The sequence below is a fragment of the Mirounga angustirostris genome, unplaced genomic scaffold (genome assembly GCF_029215605.1).
Source record: "Mirounga angustirostris isolate CCGP_5_RB_7025 unplaced genomic scaffold, mMirAng1.0.hap1 SCAF_9, whole genome shotgun sequence".
Classification (NCBI taxonomy): Eukaryota; Metazoa; Chordata; class Mammalia; order Carnivora; family Phocidae; genus Mirounga; species Mirounga angustirostris.
In genome coordinates, this window is record NW_026991717.1 from 99,140,834 (window position 1) to 99,161,790 (window position 20,957).

At 39.4% G+C, this 20,957-nt stretch overlaps 1 long non-coding RNA gene and 1 pseudogene across 2 annotated transcripts in view; both read right to left on the reverse strand.

The window, feature by feature from the left end:
• The window catches only part of LOC129046541 (uncharacterized), a 173,608-nt gene that overhangs the window by 84,657 nt on the left and 67,994 nt on the right, over nt 1-20,957 (reverse strand). The gene's annotated exons all lie outside the window — the stretch shown is intronic.
• On the reverse strand, nt 20,694-20,812 carry LOC123862636 (5S ribosomal RNA; annotated as a pseudogene).

Genomic DNA, 20,957 nt, shown 5'->3' on the forward strand with positions numbered 1-20,957 from the left:
GTAGCAAGTTAATAAATTATTTTTAAATCCTGCTGGAGCATTTCTTATTAAAAACATTACAGTGTTGCATGGCTGGGGCACATTATAGCCATGTGGGCAAGCAATACAGGATATACAAGGCCTTTTAGTAACTGTGGTCTGTATCCCCAGACTTAACACCCTGAAGCTATAGTTTAGACCTATTCCAGCAGAGGAGATTGCTTTAATATAGAACCCTGCATAATTGGGAGGACCCCAGGGAGACCAATTTGATTCTGGATCTATTAGGCAGCTCTGAATTGGGTACAAAAATAGTGGCAGAGGCTGATACACTGATTTTTGTTCCTTGTGGGAGGCATACCATGGAGGGATGGCTAGGGAAACTCAGGTTGTTAGGAAACTCATTTTGGGAGGGGGTTGCCTGAGTCTCTTGGCATATAATTAATTAACCATGCTCAATAGCTCTGAGCCAGGCAAGTATTTCCCAACCATTCAATGAGGAAACATAGATCAAGATATAACTCCATGCCTGGCACCATAGTAAACACCATTATGATGATGATTTTTTAAAAAAGATTTTATTTATTTATTTGTGTGTGTGAGAGAGTGAGAGAATACAAGCAGGGGGAATAGCAGGTAGAGGGAGAAGCAGATTCCCCACTGAGCAAGAAGCCGGATGCGGGACTTGATCCCAGGACCCCAGGATCATGACCTGAAGCAAAGGTAGGCGCTTAACTGACTGAGCCACCCAGGCATCCCACCATTATGATGATTATGATGATAACCAGGCCACTGGACTTTTCCAGTGACTTTGACTTTCAACTTCTGGTAGCAGGGAGCCAACCCTGAGTTTAAGCTGTGTTCCCCGCTGGGCAGGTCTGGTGGGCCCTGCCTTAGTCTCAATGAGGAACTGAGAAGATAGCTGGAAAAGTTGCAGGAAGAGCACCAGGCACTTGAATTTGATGCAGGAACAGTGCTTCCCAAGGACACAAACTGCAGCTGTATTTGTTTTGTGAAAAATGTCTGATACAACTTAACTCTCTTTCCCTAGGGTGCTAGTTAAATAGTTATATTGAATGAAATAACATTTAGTAGTTAAAAAGAATGAGGTAGATCAATGTGTACTGACACTGGAACATCTCTAGGATGTGGTCTCAAGTAAAAGAGCAAATTTTAAGCAATGTATTAAGATGAAAAAAATTGGATACGAGGAAAGAAACCAATTCAGTCAACTTAGTCCAATTTAATAATTTACAGTCTTTTTTCTTTCTTTTCTTTTTTTAGATAAATGACTCATCTTTCAAATTTCCTTTCTTTTCCCTTCTTTTCCACAAGGTGGTGACTATGTATATAGAGGAACTTGCCAGTCCCTGTGGTAAGGAGGGACAGTGGTTCTTGGGTCCACATGGTGCCCATGGATCTCTCTTTAGTCCTCACTGGTTTATGTAGAGAAAATGTTCCTTATATTTCTGGCCACTGCTCATTCTAACACATCTGTGGCCTAACTCAGCAGCTGGTGAACTCTTACTCTCTTCTTTCTGCCTGCACAGGGCCCTGTGGTCCTTCCTTCCTGCTGTGTTGAGTGCTGACATGTGGCTGTGACTCCTAATTGGTCCCAAGTCAGGAATATCTACCCTCCTGCTCCAAGCTACAGGGTTACCTGGCCCTATTAAGACAACTACCATAGGCTTGCTGGTGTGCACCATTTACTTTTCAAAAGCAAATGGAAACTTGAAATTTTGGGTAGTTTCCATATCACATGGCTGCAGAGGGAGACTCTGAACCCAGAATTTCCTTTGGTTTAACCATACTACAACTATTATGGGGATTTCCTTTCAGAGTACTGTTTTTAGAAGTGGGGGAAAGTCCCTCATACCCTGCCCTCACCTTCTTTCTTAAGGTAATGCATCTCTCTCTCTGGGATTTTTACTAGGAGGGAAGTGGTTATCACACATATTTTTACCACCTATTCTTCCTACAGCCCTACCTTTCTCTTTTCACAGTCCTTTGGCAAAAAGGGACAGACTTTCTATATCCTCTATATGTGTTTTAGTAAAGCATGTAATAAGGTCATGATCTAGGGCACTAAGTTCGAATCATGGAATACTAAAGGAGATGAAAAAAATTTTTTTTTCTTGAGACTAAAAAATTTTTAAAAATTCTTTTCTCTGTCAATAATAAAGCCTGGCTTCCATACTATTGTATTTTATCAATTTGAAGAGGCTGTGATTGTTAAGATACACTGTTATTTTGTGTACCATTGAGACTATGACACAATGACCTAATGATAGTTCTGTGGAAGGCATGAATTGATCATAGCAGCCTTGTATTGCAGTGAGATATCTTTTATCTACACCAAAGGACTTGGGATTTCTCTTGCCTTTAATCACAATGCTTGGCAAGTGATGAACAATCATTTCACAAGTATGTCAGTAAAATAATGTAACCTAGCTTCAGTGACATGTCAATATCTTACTTTTATAGGGATATTACAGCACTTTGTTGTTGTTTTACAACAAAATAAGAATAGCAATCATTCATCCAACTACAAGTTTTTGCCTCCCTTATATCAAATTTACATCCCATTGCATTGTTTTTGTTCCATTCTGTATATGCAATGCTTTTTTTTTTTTTTAGGACAAATTATAGTGTAATATTTTTGAAGACTACTTAAATTACAATTAAACTCAACCTGGAGAAAGATGATTAAGTTTGGGAGGCAAAGGATCAGGAATTGAATCTTGAGGTGCTCTCAATGGTGGAGCAGGAGCAGAGATCAGATTGAGGCATCCTATCTGACTTGGTGGGTCACAGAACCCGTGGCATTAACATTGCTGAAGGAAGGAAGAGGGAAGAGGAAAACCATGGGCATTCACATGGTAGCTGCCTGAGCGACTATCACTTTCTGTCTTCCTTTCAGGGTCAGCCTGAATGCCCTGTCCTCAACAAAGCTCTTTTTGACCCACTAGAGTTCAGGTTAGGTCTTCTGTTAAGTTCTATTATAGCACTTAATATAGTTTTAATAAATGGCTAGTTTAATTATATATATATATTTTAAAGATTTTATTTATTTATTTGACAGAGAGGGCGAGCGAGCACACAAGCAGGGGGAGCAGCAGAGGGAGAGAGAGAGAGAAGCAGGCTTTCTGCTGAGCAGGGAGCCCAATGTGGGGCTCAATCCCAAGACCTTGGGATCATGACCTGAGCTGAAGACAGACGCTTAACCAACTGAGCCACCCAGGCACCCCTAATTGTATATGTTCTTACTAGAAAGGAAACTCTATGAGGGTCTGTCTTGTTCACCATTTGATCGCTCTGCCTACCACAGTGCCTGGAATGTAATAGGCATTTAGTATTAATGTGGTAGAAGGAAGGAAGGTAGAAAGGAAGGAAGAAGAAAGGAAATAATGAAATTGCTGAAGGTGCCAATAAATAATTGATTGGAGCTGAAGAATATCGAATAAAACTTTTCAGGTTCTTTGTCTTGGAGTTTTTGGATGCTGACTGTGTCCAGAGGAGGAACCAGAATCCCTCACACTTGCTAATGATATATCTATACTGGGAAAGTTGGGTTCTTCCCTATGACCTATTAGTGTGTCTAGATGTCCTTTTCGTTGGGATGGGGGGATTGGGAAAGGGCAGCCTTGACTTTGGCAAAGGTATGCTTAAACACTCTTTTTCCCACCAAGGAGGGTAGATTGTTGGTGCTTTGCTTATCAGTCTAAAGAGATATTATACATAGATAAATGAACATGCAAAAGTTATTTATATATTCTTATAATTTCTGCTTATCAAATCAATTAATAAGAGTATTGCAAAATTTTTATATAATTGTGGTAAGCAGAATAATGACCCTCCAAAGATGTTCATGTCCTAATCTCCGGAACCTGTGAATATGTTACCTTACATGGAAAAAGGGACTTTGCAGCTATAATTAAGGTGAAGAACCTTAAGATGGGAGATTATTCTGGATTATCCAGGTGGGCTCAATCTAATCACATGGGTCCTTATAAGACAAGACCCTTCCTAGCTGTGCTCAGAAGGAGACATGACTATGGAAAAGTGGTCATAGAGATGGCACACTGCTGGCTTTAAAGATGAAAAAAAGGGGCCATGAGCTAAGGATTGCAGACAATTTCTAAAAGCTGGAGAAGACAATGAAAATGTTATTCTCCAGAGCCTCCAGAAAGGAATGCATTGATGACACCTTGATTTTAGCTCAGTGAGACCTGTGTTGGACTTCTAACCTACAGATCCCTAAGATAATAAATTTGTATTATTTAAGTCATTAGATTTGCGTAATTTATCATAGTAGCAATAGAGTACAAATGTAGTAATGATCTATACTTAATCATTTTATTCTAAGGTACTCTATAGAGCCCTCAACAATATTGTATCCGCTAAATCTTTCTTGGTAAAGATTCTACCAGGGTCACTCAAATGCTAACCCCTAGACCTGGTATAATCTAGATGATCAGGGAAGTTATCCCCTCATCAGTGGGAAATGGGAATGGGTAGATTAAAACCTCAAATTCCTGTCCTTTGTTGGGAAATCTGGTGTGTTTCACATGTTTAGGGCCCTAGTGGAATGAGACCCTGTTGCCCATAACAGTAACCCTTCCCTATTTTGCCTATTCCCTCCCTTGAGTGTTAAGTGGAATTAGGCAGAAATGAGCTAAACTTGGGAAGTTATGGCACAAGGAAGGAGAACTACACACCAGAATGCTACCTTCTGAAGGCCAAGTATCTCCTGTTCTAGGGAGACTCACAAGTAACTCTAGGGGAGAGGCTTTTCTGAGTAATCCTGGGGATGGCAATGCATTTGGTTGCCAGGTGGTGCTTGACCAAGGTCTTCAGCCACAATAGGCCTGAACAATATCAGCAGGTCCAGGCTGGGACCTTTTCCTATGAACAGGCTGGAGTCCTGAGGGAGCTCTAAACCTTACTCACATACTCTGGGAGTCAACTGGTAGAAAAAAAGAGAAAGAGCCTCCCTGGCAGAGTAAACAGCATGTCCAATTATTGCCTACAGTGATTGGAAAAGTGGGTTCAGGATGAGAAGTAGAAAATGAAGCTAGAAAATCCATACTAATAATATTCCTAACAGAGCACCTAAATAAATAAAGTAAATATTAACAGACATAAAGGGAGAAATTGGCAGTAATAAAATACTAGTAGGGGACTTTAACACTCCACTTACATCAATGGATGGATCCTTCAGACAGAAAATCAATAAGAAAACAGTGGCTTTGAATGACAATTTAGACCAGAAGGATTTGACAGATATGTACAGAATATTCCATTCAAAAACAGCAGAGTACGCATTCTTTTCAAGTACTCATGGAACATTCTCCAGGATAGTTCACGTGTTAGGCCACATCATAAGTCTCAAGAAACTTAAGAAGATTGAAATCATATCAAGCATCTGATCACAATAGTATGAAACTAGAAATTAATTGCAAGAAAAAAATCTGGATAGATCATAAACACATGAAGGCTAAATAACATGATACTAAACAACAAATGGGTCAACCAAGAAGTCAAAGAGGAAATCAAAAAATACATGGAGACAAATGAAAATGAAAACATAATGATCCAAAATCTTTGGGACACAGGAAAAGCAGGTTTTTTTTTTTTTAATTTTATTTTTAAGTAATCTCTATACCCAACATGGGGCTCAAACTTACAACCTTGAGATCAAGAGTTGCATGCTCCACCAACTGAGCCAGCCAGGCACCCCTAAATGCAGTTTTCTTTAAGATTTTATATATATATTTATTTATTTGTTAGAGAAGAGAGAGAGAGAGCACAAACAAGGGGAGCAGCAGGCAGAGGGAGAGGCAGCCTCCCTGCTGAGCAAGCAGCCTGACATAGGACTCAATCCCAGGACCGTGGGATCATGACCTGAGAGGAAGGCAGACACCTGACTGAGCCACCCAGGCATCCCTCTAAAAGCAGTTCTTTTTTTTTTTTTTTTTTTAAAGATTTTATTTATTTATCTGAGAGAGAGAATGAGACAGAGAGCATGAGAGGGGGGAGGGTCAGAGAGAGGCAGACTCCCCGCTGAGCAGGGAGCCCGACATGGGACTCGATCTCAGGACTCCAGGATCATGACCTGAGCCGAAGGCAGTCGCTTAACCAACTGAGCCACCCAGGCGTCCCAAAAATAATATATAGAATTCTGTTGCATTTCTATACACTAAAATGAAATAGCAGAAAGAGAAATTAAGAAGAATTAATATCATTAAAATGTCCATACTACCCAAAGCAATCCAGATTCATTGCAATCCCTATTAAAACACAACAGCATTTTTAACATAGATAGAACAAACAATACTAAAATTTGTATGGAACCACAAAAGACCCTGAATAGCCAAAGCAATCTTGAGGAAGAAAACCAAAGCTGGAGGTATCACAGTTCCAGATTTCAAGATATACTACAAAGCTATAGTAGTCAAAACAGTATGGTACTTACTGGCACAAAAATAGAAACATAGATCAATGGAGCAGAATGGAGAGCCCAGAAATAAACTCACACCTATATGGTCAATTAATCTTTGACAAAGAAGGTAAGAATATACAATGGAGAAAAGACAGTCTTTTCAATAAATGGTGCTGGGAAAACTGGACAGCTACATGCCAAAGAATGAAACTGGACCACTTTCTTACACCATACACAAAAATAAACTCAAAGTTAGGTCACATTAAACACCTAAATGTGAGACCTGACACCATAAACTCCTAAAATAAAACATAGGCAGTAATCGCTTAGACATCACCTTTACCAATGTATTTATGGCTATGTCTCCTCAGGCAAGAGAAACAAAGGCAAAAATAAACTATTGAGCTACATAAAAATAAAAAGGTTTTGTACAGCAAAGGAAATCATCAACAAAACAAAAACACCACCAAATGAATGGGAGAAAGTATTTGCAAATGATATATCTGATAAGGGGTTAATATCCAAAATATATAAAGAACTTATACAATTCAACACTGAAAAAAGAAACAGTCCAATTAAAAAATGGGCAGAAGACCTGAATAGACACTTTTTTTCCCCCCAAGAAGACATACAGAGGGCTAACAGACACATGAAAAGATGCTCAACATCCCTAGTCATCAGGGAAATACAAATAAAAACCAAAAGATATCACCTCATGTCATTCAGAATGGCTAGTATCAAAAAGATAAGAAATAACAAGTGTTGGTGAGGATGTGGAAAAAGGGAACCCTCTTGTACTGTTGGTGGGAATGTAGATTGGTGCAGCCACTGTGGAAAACAGCATGGAGTTTTCTCAAAACATTAAAAATAAAGGTACCATACAACCCTGTAATTCCCCTTCTGGCTATTTACCCAAAGAAAATGAAAACACTAATTCAAAATGATATACACCCCCCTATGTTTATCACAACATTATTTACAATAGCCAAGGTATGGAAGCAACTTGAGTGTCTATCCATAGATGAAAGATATCTAGATAGATAGATAGATACAATGGGATATTACTCAGCCATAAAAAAGAACGATTCTTGCCATGTGACTCTTGCCATAGATGGACCTAGAGGGTATCATACAGAGTGAAATAAGTTAGACAGAGAAAGACAAGTACCATATGATTTCACTTATATGTGGAATCTAAGAAACAAAATGAACAAACAAACAAACAAAAACAAACACTTTTAAATATGGAGAACAAACTGGTGGTTTCCAGAGGGGAGGTAGGTGGCAGGGATGGGCAAGTAGATAAAGATGATTAAGAGCTACAAACTTCCATTTATAAAATAAATGTCACAGAGATGAAAAGTATGGCATAGGGAATAACTCAATAATATTGTAATAACATTGTATGGTGACAGATGGTGACTACACTTATGGTGACCATTGAGTAATGTATAGAATCGTCAAATCAATATGTTGTATGCTTGAAATATAACACTGTGTATTAATTATACTACAACAAAAAATGGAAACAAAGAAATGGGCCTATATCTCAATATCACATTGAATATTATTATTAAAAAACAAAAAATAGGCAAAAAAATATTCCTAACAACCCCAGTTTATTGAGTATCTACTGTGAAGAGGCACTGGGCCAAGGGCTTTGAAGGTGATTGCATTTTGTTCTTCCAATAACACTACTGGTCATTTGCTTTTTGTTCTTAATCCATTCCCTCCCTTTCCCTGGCTCTGGGTAGTATCATAGGAGATTACAATTCCCAAGTTTCATTGCCAACTGGTGGCCAGTGAGATTGTTCAAAAGAAGACAATGGTGAGGGGGCGCCTGGGTGGCTCAGCTGGTTAAGCGACTGCCTTTGGCTCAGGTCATGATCCTGGAGTCCCAGGATCGAGTCCCGCATCGGGCTCCCTGCTCGGCAGGGAGTCTGCTTCTCCCTCTGACCCTCCTCCCTCTCATGCTCTCTGTCTCTCATTCTCTCTGTCTCAAATAAATAAAATCTTAAAAAAAAAAAAGAAGACAATGGTGAGGGAGCGGAAAGGAGGGAGAGGGAAGTCAGGATATTTCTCTCTCTCTTACTGTCTCTGATCATCGACAGTAGCTGCATCTCCTCTCTGGCCCCAGCTCCTGCTCATAGCCTGCTTCCCTGTTCTGTGTGATGGTCAAGTACTCCACAGTGGGGCTGGATCCTATGCTCCAGAATACATTCTTCCACTTCTAGGAGTGGTGGTGGCTTTCCATTTTTGCAAACCTCTGGGTTGCCTTACTACGCCCCTGTTTGACCTCGGTTCTTCCCTCACCTGTTTACCCCAAGGGCCTCATTACATTTCCTCTTGTTCAAAATACTAGAGTGGTTTCTGTCTTCCTGAGTAGACCCTTGACTGGCACAGCCTGCAAGGGAGGCAGGCACTATTGAGAACCCATTTTAGGGCTGAGGCAGCAGAGGCTTGGGAAAGTCAAGCGACAGGCTTCAGGTCTCACTGCTAGTGAGTGGGCCAGTGCGGGCTGTGCCAGCTGGGACGTGGCCTTGGATCCCAGGAATTGGGCTTGATGATGCAAGAAGTGGAGGTCAGCAAAGGCTTTACCCAGAGGAATGACAAAAGCAGAACTGTGTTTTAGAAAAGGCCCTGGCAGTATGGCTTCCATCTCCAACGTGGTTTCTTATCCCAACAAAACTACCCAGTTTCCACACAGAGCTAAGCTGCAAAAAGGCACAACATACCTTGATTGATATTGTCTGTATGTTCTGGTTCTCTTAATTGTCTGCTGTATTTTTCTGGAGGTTTATTAAGAATCATTTCATTAATAAAAAGTCTTCTGTGCATCAAATCCAACTATTACCAGCTGACCAGTCAAAGTCTTTTCATTAACAGTTTTCAAGTCTCTGTAGGTTATGTGATAATCTATAAATGCTTCTTTCCCTGAGGTTCTTTGGCCTGTACATTTGGCCAAAGAGTATGCCAAATTTCCAAAATGAATGTATAAGATAGAAATTATTCATGAGAATAAAAGATTTACTCTACACATTTATACAAATAAATGAGGCAAAACTTATGTTTTAATACTGACTTATGTCCTCCAGGTATGCCTGGGTTACTGAATAGTTTAATTGTTAAAAATTAAGCTGTATTTGCTAATCCTAATGTATTTTCCAGTGGAAACATTGTTTTTTCAATATGTTTAGGTTCAGCTAGTTCAAAATGTCTCTTGCTGCTACAAAGTCCCTACATATTAACATTCCATAGTTCTTTATTAATTTGGATAAAAACTAGATTCATGTATGAGCATCATAGACTGCCTTTTCAATTCTAGCACTTTCTTTTGTGTCCCTGACCTCTTTTTTAGCTTTCTACCTTTCTAAACTGGCATAGGATTGTACAAAATGCAGGTATTGATTAATGGGAAAAATTGTAAAAAATAAATAATCTATAATCTTTTACTGTCCATTAGTATGAAATTTCACTTTTGCATTTTACATTTTAAGTGAAGGGTGCTTGCAATCCCATGAAAACCTGCATGTATGATGATTAAGAACATGGATTCTGGAGCCTAGCTGTGAATCCAGACTACCTACTTGCTAAAAATTTGTAGTTTGACTTTGTATAAATCACTTAACTTCTCTATGCCTCAGTTCTGTTGTATATGAAATGGAAAATAATACCGACATCATAAGGTTGTTATGAACATGAGTTTAACAGTTTTGAAACATTTAGACTTGCGCCCAAGACAATCAACATTAGTTATTATTATAAACTATTATGTGAGTCAGCCCATGGTTTGGCATGGAAAATGTTTATTCCCACCGTATATGGTAGAAGCATTACTATATTAATGGAGAAGAAAAGACAATACATTTTCCAATGCTTAACTGGTAATATTAAACTATTTAAGCTTCATTTTAGTGGATACCAGAGTCATTCATTCTTCCTTGCAATTGGCTGTTCTTGTGTTCCAAGGTGATTGTTAATGCCACAAAGGCAAGTCTTCAAATTTGGAGTAAAAAAGAGGGTGAGGAAGGGATGAGAGACAGAACCGTAGCAGTTGGGGAAGGGACGCCGGGGACCTCCTGTGGGATATTTGCTCCAGGGCTGATTCTCTGGTGGTCCTCTCTCTTCTCTTCCAATGGCTTCAGAGATAGGGCTGCCTACTTCCATCCCCTCTGGTACTACCTACTACTCCTGATCAGGGGTTCTTCATGGCAGTCCGACAGGAAACACAATACAGTCTACAGGTTCTCTGTATCCCACTGAGGCAGGCACACATTCACTTTTGGAATTTCTAAATTTAGGAATACATGCTGATAATAGAGGAAAAGCAGGAGTTAAAGTAGAATGTGTGTCTCCCCTCTTGCTCTCTCTTGCCTGGGATTCCCCCCTCACTTCATGGCTGCTGTGGTTGCTCTCAGTTCTGTCCTTTGGCTCCTTACACAGCAAGATGGCAGGTCTTCTGCTGGAGTTTTAGCCATTCCAGAAGGATCTGATTGGTGCCTCTTCTTTAGCTAGAAATTGTAAAAATGAAAAGCTTACTTGGTACAAGTCCCTTCTTCCAAGTGCTGACTCTCCTTCAGAATGTGCCTGGTTTTGGTCACTCTCTTTTGGTGCCTACAAATAGTTGTTTTTATAATTTATCTAGAGTTTAGAGTCATTATTTCTGAAATGGTTGGTATGATAGAAATTTACTTGTCCATGAACAGATATGGAACCCCTGTATTTGATCTAAAATTAACATTCACGGAGTTCTTAATTTCATTTATTGTATTTTTTCAGTTGTAGAGTTCCCTAGTTTTTTAAAAAAATAGTTGTATTTAACTGTTAAAATTCTCCATCTTGTGTTTTGATTCCCTGAAGATATTAATCATAATTATTATAAAGTTTGTTTCTGATACTTCCCTTATCTGGGTCCACTATAGGTCTGCTTTTTTTTTTTTAATGAAATAAAAAATTCACCATCAATTAAATATTCAAGACCAGACATGAAAAAGAAGATAAATTCACTTCTTGATCCCATTCATCCTGCTAGCTACAATCCCATTTCTTTGCTTCTCTTTGCTACAGTATCTTTGAAAGAATTGTTTTTCTTATTTTTCTCCAATTACCTTCATCCATTTTTCCCCTTAACCTTAGTCTGAGCCATCCTTCTCTCTTTGCCCTCCACAGAAACTGTTTTTATATGCCATCAGTGGCCTCCACATTGCTAAATACAATGGTTAGCATGGTTAGTTGTTAGTCCTATTTTTTTGGCCTTTTACTTAATTATTTACTTCTTCTTGATACATTTCCTCACTTGGCTACCAGAACACTGCTCACTCACTGGTTGCTCCTTCTTTCTCTTTTATTGCTTTTCTTAATTTTTCTTTCTTTCTTTCTTTCTTTCTTTCTTTCTTTCTTTCTTTCTTTCTTTCTTTCTTTCTTTCTTTCTTTCTTTCTTCCTTCCTTCCTTCCTTCCTTCCTTCCTTCCTTCCTTCCTTTCTTTCCTCCTTCCTTCCTTCCTTCCTTTCTTTCTTTTTTTAAATTTTATTATGATAGTCACCATACAATACATCATTAGTTTTTGATGTGGTGATCCACGATCCATTGTTTTCATATAACACCCAGTGCTCCATGCAGTACGTGCCCTCCTTAATACCCATCACTGGGCTAACTAATCCCCCCTCCCCCCTCCCCTCTAAAACCCTGTTTGTTTCTCAGAGTTCATAGTCTCTCATGGTTCATCTCTCCCTCCAACTGCCCCCCCCCTCATTTTTCCCTTCCTTCTCCTAATGTCCTCCATGCTATTCCTTATGTTCCACAAATAAGTGAAACCATATGATAATTGACTTTCTCTGCTTGACTTATTTCACTTAGCATAATATCCTCCAGTCCCATCCATGTTGATGTAAAAGTTGGGTATTTATCCTTTCTTTTTTTTTTTTTTTTTAAAGATTTTATTTATTTATTCATGAGAGACAGAGAGAGAGACAGAGGCAGAGGGAGAAGCAGGCTCCCCGCAGAGCAGGGAGCCAGATGCGGGACTCGATCCCAGGACCCTGGGATCATGACCTGAGCCGAAGGCAGACGCTTAACCGACTGAGCCACCCAGGCGTCCCGGGTATTTATCCTTTCTGATGGCTGAGTAATATTCCATTGTATATATGGACCACATCTTCTTTATCCATTCATCTGTTGGAGGGCATCTTGGCTCTTTCCACAGTTTGGCTATTGCAGACATTGCTGCTGTGAACATTGGGGCACATATGGCCCTTCTTTTCACTACATCTGTGTCTTCGGGGTAAATACCCAGTAGTGCAATTACTGGGTCATAGGGTAGCTCTATTTTTAAATTTTTGAGGAACCTCCACACTGTTTTCCAAAGTGGCTGTACCAACTTGCATTCCCACCAACAGTGGAAGAGGGGTCCCCTTTCTCCACAGCCTCTCCAACATTTGTTGTTTCTTTCCCTGTCCATTTTGGCCATTCTAACTGGTGTAAGGTGGTATCTCAATGTGGTTTTGATTTGAAGTTCCCTGATGGCTAATGATGATGAACATTTTTTCATGTGTCTGTTAGCCATTTGCATGTCTTCTTTGGAGAAGTGTCTGTTCATGTCTTCTGCCCATTTTTTGACTTATTTGTTTTTTGGGTGTTGAGTTTGAGAATTTCTTTATAGATCTTGGATACCAGCCCTTTATCTGTAGTGTCATTTGCAAATATCTTCTCCCATTCTGTGGGTTGCCTCTTTGTTTTGTTGACTGTTTCCTTTGCTGTGCAGAAGCTTTTTATCTTGATGAAGTCCCAAAAGTTCATTTTTGCTTTTGTTTCACTAGCTTTTGGAGATGTATCTTGAAAGAAGTTGCTGTGGCCGATGTCAAAGAGGTTACTGCCTATGTTTTCCTCTAGGATTTTAATGGATTCCTGTCTCACATTGAGGTCGTTCATCCACTGTGAGTTTATCTTTGTGAATGGTGTTAGAGAATGGTCGAGTTTCATTCTTCTGCATGTGGCTGTCCAATTTTCCCAGCACCATTTATTGAAGAGACTGTCCTTTTTCCATTGCATGTTTTTTCCTGCTTTTTCAAAGATTATTTGACCATAGAGTTGAGGGTCCATATCTGGGTTCTCTGTTCTGTTCCATTGGTCTATATGTCTGTTTTTGTGCCAGTACCATGCTGTCTTGGTGATCAAAGCTTTGTAATATAGTTTGAAATCGGGCAATGTGATGCCCCCAGCTTTGTTTTTCTTTTTCAACATTTCCTTGGTGATTCGGGGTCTTTTCTGATTCCATACAAATTTTAGGATCGTTTGTTCCAGTACTTTGAAAAATGTCATTAGAATTTTGATTGGGATGGCATCGAAGGTATAGATTGCTCTGGGTAGCATAGACATTTTAACAATGTTTATTCTTCTGATCCATGAGTATGGAATATTTTTCCATCTTTTTGTGTCTTCTTCAATTTCTTTCATGAGTGTTTTGTAGTTCCTAGAGTATAGATCCTTTACCTCTTTGGTTAGGTTTATTCCGAGGTATCTTATGGTTTTTGGTGCTATTGTAAATGGAATCATTTCTCTAATTTCTCTTTCTACAGTTGCATTGTTAGTGTATAAGAAAGCAACTGATTTCTGTGCATTGATTTTGTGTCCTGCCACATTACTGAATTGCTGGATGAGTTCTAGTAATTTGCGGGTGGAGTCTTTTGGGTTTTCCACCTAAAGTATCATGTCATCTGCAAAAAGAGAGAGTTTGACTCCTTCTTTGCCAATTTGAATACCTTTTATTTCTTTTTGTTGTCTGATTGCTGTTGCTAGGACTTCTAGTACTATGTTGAACAATAGTGGCGGGAGTGGGCATCCCTCACGTGTTCCTGATCTTAAGGGAAAGGCTCTCAGCTTTTCCCCATTGAGGATGATATTCGCTGTGGGTTTTTCACAGATGGATTTTATGAACTTGAGGAATGTTCCCTGTATCCCTATACTCTGAAGAGTTTTAATCAGGAAATGATGTTGTATTTTGTCAAATGCTTTTTCTGCATCAATTGAGAGGACCATATGATTCTTCTCCCTCCTCTTATTAATGTGTTCTATCACATTGATTGATTTGCGAATGTTGAACCACCCTTGCATCCCGGGGATAAATCCCACTTGGTCGTGGTGGATGATCCTTTTATTTTATTTTTATTTTTTATTTTTTCTTAAAGATTTTATTTATTTATTTGACAGAGAAAGACACAGCGAGAGAGGGAACACAAAGGGGGAGTGGGAGAGGGAGAAGCAGACTCCCCGCCGAGCAGGGAGCCCGATGCGGGACTCGATCCTGGGACTCCAGGATCATGACCCGAGCCGAAGGCAGTCGCTTAACCAACTGAGCCACCCAGGCGCCCTGGATGATCCTTTTAATGTATTGTTGGATCCTATTAGCTAGGATTTTGTTGAGGATTTTGGAATCCATATTCATCAGGGATATTGGTCTGAAATTCTCCTTTTTGATGGGGTCTTTGCCTGGTTTGGGGATTAAGGTAATGCTGGCCTCATAGAATGAGTTTGGAAGTTTTCCTTCTGTTTCTATTTTTTGAAACAACTTCAGTAGAATAGGTATTATTTCTTCTTTGAATGTTTGGTAGAATTCCCCAGGGAATCCATCAGGCCCTGGACTCTTGTATTTTGGGAGGTTTTTGATCACTGCTTCAATCTCGTTACTGGTTATTGGTCTATTCAGGTTGTCAATTTCTTCCTGTTTCAGTCTGGGCAGCTTATAGGTTTCCAGGAAGACCTCCATTTCATCCAGATTGCTCAGTTTATTGGCATATAGTTGTTGATAATAATTTCTAATAATTTTTTCTATTTCCTTGGTGTTAGTCGTGATCTCTCCCCTTTCATTCATAATTTTATTAATTTGGGTCCTCTTTCTTTTCTTTTGGATAAGTCTGGCCAGTGGTTTATCGATCTTATTAATTCTTTCAAAGAACCAACTTCTAGTTTTGTTGACTTGATCTACTGTGTTTCTGGTTTCTAATTCATTGATCTCTGCTTTAATTTTAATTATTTCTCTTCTAATGCATGGCTTAGGCATCGCTTGTTGCTTTTTCTCTAGTTCTTTAAGGTGTAGAGTTAGTTGGTGAATTCAGGATTTTTCTATTTTTTTGAGTGAGGCTTGGATGGCTATGTATTTCCCCGTTAGGACCGCCTTTGCAGTATCCCATAGGTTTTGGACCAATGTGTTTTTGTTCTCATTGATTTCCATGAATTGTTTAAGTTCTTCTTTGATTTCCTGGTTGACCCAAACATTCTTGAGCAGAGTGGTCTTTAGCTTCCAAGTGTTTGAATTTCTGCCAATTTTTTTCTTGTGATTGAGTTCCAGTTTTAGAGCATTGTAGTCTGAGAATATGCAGGGAATAATTTCAGTCTTTTGGTATCGGTTGAGACCTGATTTGTGACCCAGTATACGGTCTATTCTGGAGAATTTTCTGCCTTGGATTGACCCACTGCTAAATTCTTCATCTTCTATTCTTTAGCTGCACTCATTCCCTTTGTGATCTCCACCTGTCTCATAGTTTTAAATTCCATCTATATAATTCCAAAAATTATATCTCCAGCCTTGATCTTTCTTTCAAATTCTAGACTTATACATTCAACTTTCTACTTGATATCTATATATGTGTGATTGCATGTACTCAGTGATGAGTATCCCAAGGGGGTGTTTAGAATTCGGGGTTTATATACTTAACATAGTAGGAGGAAGGAAGGAGGGGAGAAAAGGCTCCTATAGAAAGAACAAATAGATTTATTTAGGAAAGACAAATGGGTTTTAGGAGAACAAAGAGAGATAAGAAAGTTTGTGATTTTGTTTATGCAGGTGCCAGTGGTCTTTCTGTCTTTTCCATGACCCTGAAACTCCCCTGGAAAGATTTATTGTAGGTTTACTCTTGGTCTCTCTCCTGGGAATAGACCTATCCTGAAAAGGGAATTTATAGCAGTCTCATTTCTATGAAGTTTCTGCTTTTAGTCAAATAAGTGAAGCTCCAAGAAGGCTTCTTTCTGCATTTGTTGAATCTCAAATGTTTTTATCTTAAAATAATCTTTATACCACTTCTGGGGGTCTGAGTGAGTCCCCACAAGGTCTTTATTCAGCTTCTCATACTCTCAGATGCTGTTTTTGGAAACTGGAAATTTGGAAAAGCATCCTCAAATGTTACACTACTCTCGGCTTTCCTCCTCTCTTGGATTTTGATTTTATAATCCTCTCTAACTAGAGAAATCTCCAATGCCTTTCAGTGGATTTAAAAAAACCCAACATTTCAGGGGCACCTGGGTGGCTCAGTCAGTTAAGCGTCCAACTCCTGATTTCAACTCAGGTCATGATCTCAGGGTAATGAGACTGATCCCGGCATTGAGCTCTACACTGGGTGTGGAGTCTGCTTAAGATTCTGTCTTTCCCTCTCCCTCTGCACCGCCCCCGCTCTCTCTCTCTCAAAAAAATCCTTTCATCTAACTTTTCTAGTTGTTTTTTAGTAGGAGGGTTAGTTTTAAAATGGCCAACTCTGCCATTGCAAGAAGCAAAACATTTTTAGGTATTGTTTGAAGGGCTCAAAAAAAAAAAAAAAAAAAAAAGGATAAGTAAGCAAGCACTCTCAGTCCTGCTGTGTCTCTTTATATTTCCAGTTGTTAGCAATCCCTCAAAGTCTACAACCTCTAGATGGTTAAATATGTTGTTTCCCAGCCAGCATTAGTTTCAGGTTCCATCAACTGGAGGTAGTACAAATATATCCTCCATTTTCTGTAGGAACTTATAATCTTCTGAGTTAACCTCTGAGTGTAGGGTTACAGGACAGGGATGGGACTTGTGAAACACTTTTGTCATACTTGCTGCAGATGAACAAATCAGTTAGGCAAACAGAATGTGGGAGGTTATCACACACTTCTCGTGACCATCTCACAAGACAAACTTTACTCCAGTGCTTTCCTCTCATTCCTCTATTGAATTCTGGTGTCTACAAGGCTTTGGATGCTTAATATATTTGAGCTTTACACACTCCTTTAACTTAACCATTTTCTTAAAATATTCTTTCTTCCTAAATGTGGACCACTTATAACGGAGATATTTTGTATATATCATTTTGGAAGTTATTAGTGTTTGTCATAAGAAGATCTATTTTATGATTTGGCTCCTAGGTATTTTCATCTCTGAAGCCTTAATATCTATATTACAAGTTCTTAAAAATAAAACTTCAGCTTTGTGTTTTACTACCATCAGCATCAATGCACACACATGCACAAACACATGCAAAGTTGAAAAAACAGTGAGGGAATTGTAAGAAAAACACAGATCCAGACTGAAAATATTACAACATCAAAGAGGAAAAGAGAACTGGCATACAGATTGAGAATACACCTACAATTTCAGAAAGTCCAAAACCAGATGAAGATTTCAACAAGATTAGTATTAACTATAAAGTAATAGATTTAAGAAATAGTTTTTATGAATATATCAATAAAGCTGGAAAAAACTGAAGTAGTTACTATGAGAAAGGCATATACAATAATGCTCAAAGACTGTTCAGAGCTTGAAAGCATAATAAAGGAATAAAAATGTCATTTAAGCTATAAGAGCATAATTTATTCAGAACAAAGATTAAGTTATAATAAAAATATATCTGTAGGGCGCCTGGGTGGCTCAGTTGGTTAAGCAACTGCCTTCGGCTCAGGTCATGATCCCAGGGTCCTGGGATTGAGTCCCACATCGGGCTCCCGGCTCAGCGGGAGGCCTGCTTCTCCCTCTCCCACTCCCCCTGCTTGTGTTCCTGCTCTCGCTGTCTCTGTCTCTGTCAAATAAATAAATAAATAAAATCTTAAAAAAAAAAAAATATATATATATATATCTGTAAAGGAATATCAAGTTACAACTAAGGTGTACAAAGATAATGCAAAAAAGAAATTGATTTATTCATATAACAACTCTTTTTTAAATTTAATTTAATTTTATTATTTTATGTTGGTCACCATACAACTCTTTTTTTTTTTTTAAGATTTTATTTATCTATTTGACAGAGAGAGAGAGAAAGAGCACAAGCAGGTGGTGTAGCAGGTAGAAGGAGAAGGAGAAGCAGGCTCCCCACTGAGCAATGGGCCCTATGCGGGGCTCTATCCCAGGACTCTGGGATCATGACCTGAGCTGAAGGCAGTTGCTCAACCAACTCAGCTACCCAGTTGCCCCCATATAACAACTCTTTAGTGAGTACTTACAGCTAAGTATTAGGTGCTTGAGATACCTCAGTGAACAAAACAGCTAAGGCTGTTTCCCTATGGAGCTTATATTCTACAGAAGGAAGACAGATGATAAACAATTTAAAAATATGTGTATTAAATATTAGGTGATAATAGGTGATCTGGGGAAAAGGATCATGATAAGGAAAACAGATTATCCTTGGGGTGGAGGTGAAAGGAAAGACTTTGTTGATAATGTGATCTTTGAACAGAGACCTGAAAGAAGTGAGGGCACAAGCCATGTGGACAGTGAGGGAAGAGCATTTTAGCTGAAGAGATCAGGAAGTACAAAGTTTGTGAGGTGGGAGCATGTTGAGGAACATGAAGGGGAACTTAGTTCTGAAGATTGGGGGGGATAATTACAGGAGGCAAGATGAGGGAGATACTAAAGAGATAATCATGTAGGGCTTTGAGGTCATTATAAGGCTTTTACTATGAAGATGATGGGATGCCTTCGGAGGATTTTGAGCAGAGGAATATCAACATCTGATTTACGCTTTAACAGGGTCATTTTAACTGCTACCTTGAGGATCCATACATAGTAGAGGGCAAAAGAGGAAGCAGGGAGATCATCTAAGAGGCTATTTAAAACTTCAGCGAGACAGCTATTTGGGAGAGATGGAAATGATGGAAACAGTGAAATGCTTGATAATAGACAGATTGCATGTAGGGTATGAAAGCAAGAGAAGGGCCGAGGATTATTCCAAGTTTTTTTTTTTTTTTAAGACTTACGTTTATTTGAGAGAAAGAAAGAGAGCACATGCTCACAAGTGGGGGGGGGGCAGAGGGAGAGAACCTTCAAGCAGACTCCCCACTGAGTGGGGAGCCCTTTGTGGGCTTGATCTCACAACCCATGAGATCATGACTTGAGCCGAAACCAAGAGTCGGATGCTCAACCAACTGAGACACCCAGGTGCCTCAATAATTCCAAGTTTTTTAACTAGATCAACTGAATGAACAGATTTTCCATTTACTGAAATGGGGAGGACAATGGGAAGAACAGGTTTGGGAGTTGGACACTTACCCCCTTCTGCAAGCTGGGAATTCAAGGTAAAAGCCAGGGATCGAGAAAAAAAAAATGTGGGAATTGTCAATGTGCACAAAACACATGGTTATGGACTTTATGAGATCATTAAGGGATGAGGGTAAATTGAGAAGGAAAGAGATCCAAGGCTGAGTCTGGGGAATTCTAACATAAGGAGGTCAAAGAAAGGAAATTTCCAGCAAAGGAAACTGATGCACAGTCATCAATGAGGTAGAAAGAGAACCAAGAGAGAGTGGTGTCCTAGAAAGCAAGAGGAGAAAACAGCTATGGAAGGAAGACAAAAATCAATGGATCAAATGCTGTTGTGAGGCTGAATAAAATGTGGTCTGAGACCTACAATCACTGATGACCTTGACAAAATCCTGGCTGGGGTGGTTTCAAGACTGAGTGATAGGAGAGGAGGTGGAGACAGTGAGTACAGATAACTTCCTCAAGAAGTTTTCATGAAACAGAGAGCATAGTATGAAGTGTAACTAGAGGGGGAAGTGGGGCCACATTTTTCTTTTTATAATGGGAAATATTATAGCATATTTATGGGAGTGATCTAGTAAGGAGGAAACATTTGATGATGTAAAAAGCAAGAGGAGACATTTCCCTATTTGATGTCCTTAGGTGAGTGAAAGGGGATTTGAACTGGTGCAAAAGTTAGCTGGGAGCTAAGGGTTATCTAGCAAGGACCATGTATAATCCCCCTGCAGAATAGGAGGAAAGTCAGAGTCAGGAGAGATGTGGTGATGAAATCATATGGAAGTTCTCACAGTAGAGTTTCTCACGGAGGCGCACCTGAGTGGCTCGGTTGGTTATGCGTCTGCCTTCGGCTCAGGTCATGATCCCAGGGTCCTGGGACTGAGTCCAGCAGAGAAGGAAGGAAGTTAAAGAGGAGAAGGTGTGACCACTCGAGTAGGAAGTGCAGTAGGGTTCTCCAGAAGCACTAATGGCCTACTTGAGGTTAGGTATTAGGAATTTCTTCTTCTTTTTAACAGTCTACAGCACTTAGCCTTCCCAAGCAGTCTCCCATCCAAGTACAAACCAGGCCTGACCCTGCTTACCCTCTGAGATCAGATGGGATCAGGCATATTCAGGGTGGTATAGCCATAGACAAGAATTTCAATTGAGACTAGTCAACATATTTCTGTGCTTTTCTCCACGCACATTCAGTTAGAGGTACAGTGGGTAGGGAGTTGGATATATTTACAGCTGGATTTTACTAAATGTGATGGTTAATTTTATGTGTCAACTTGACTG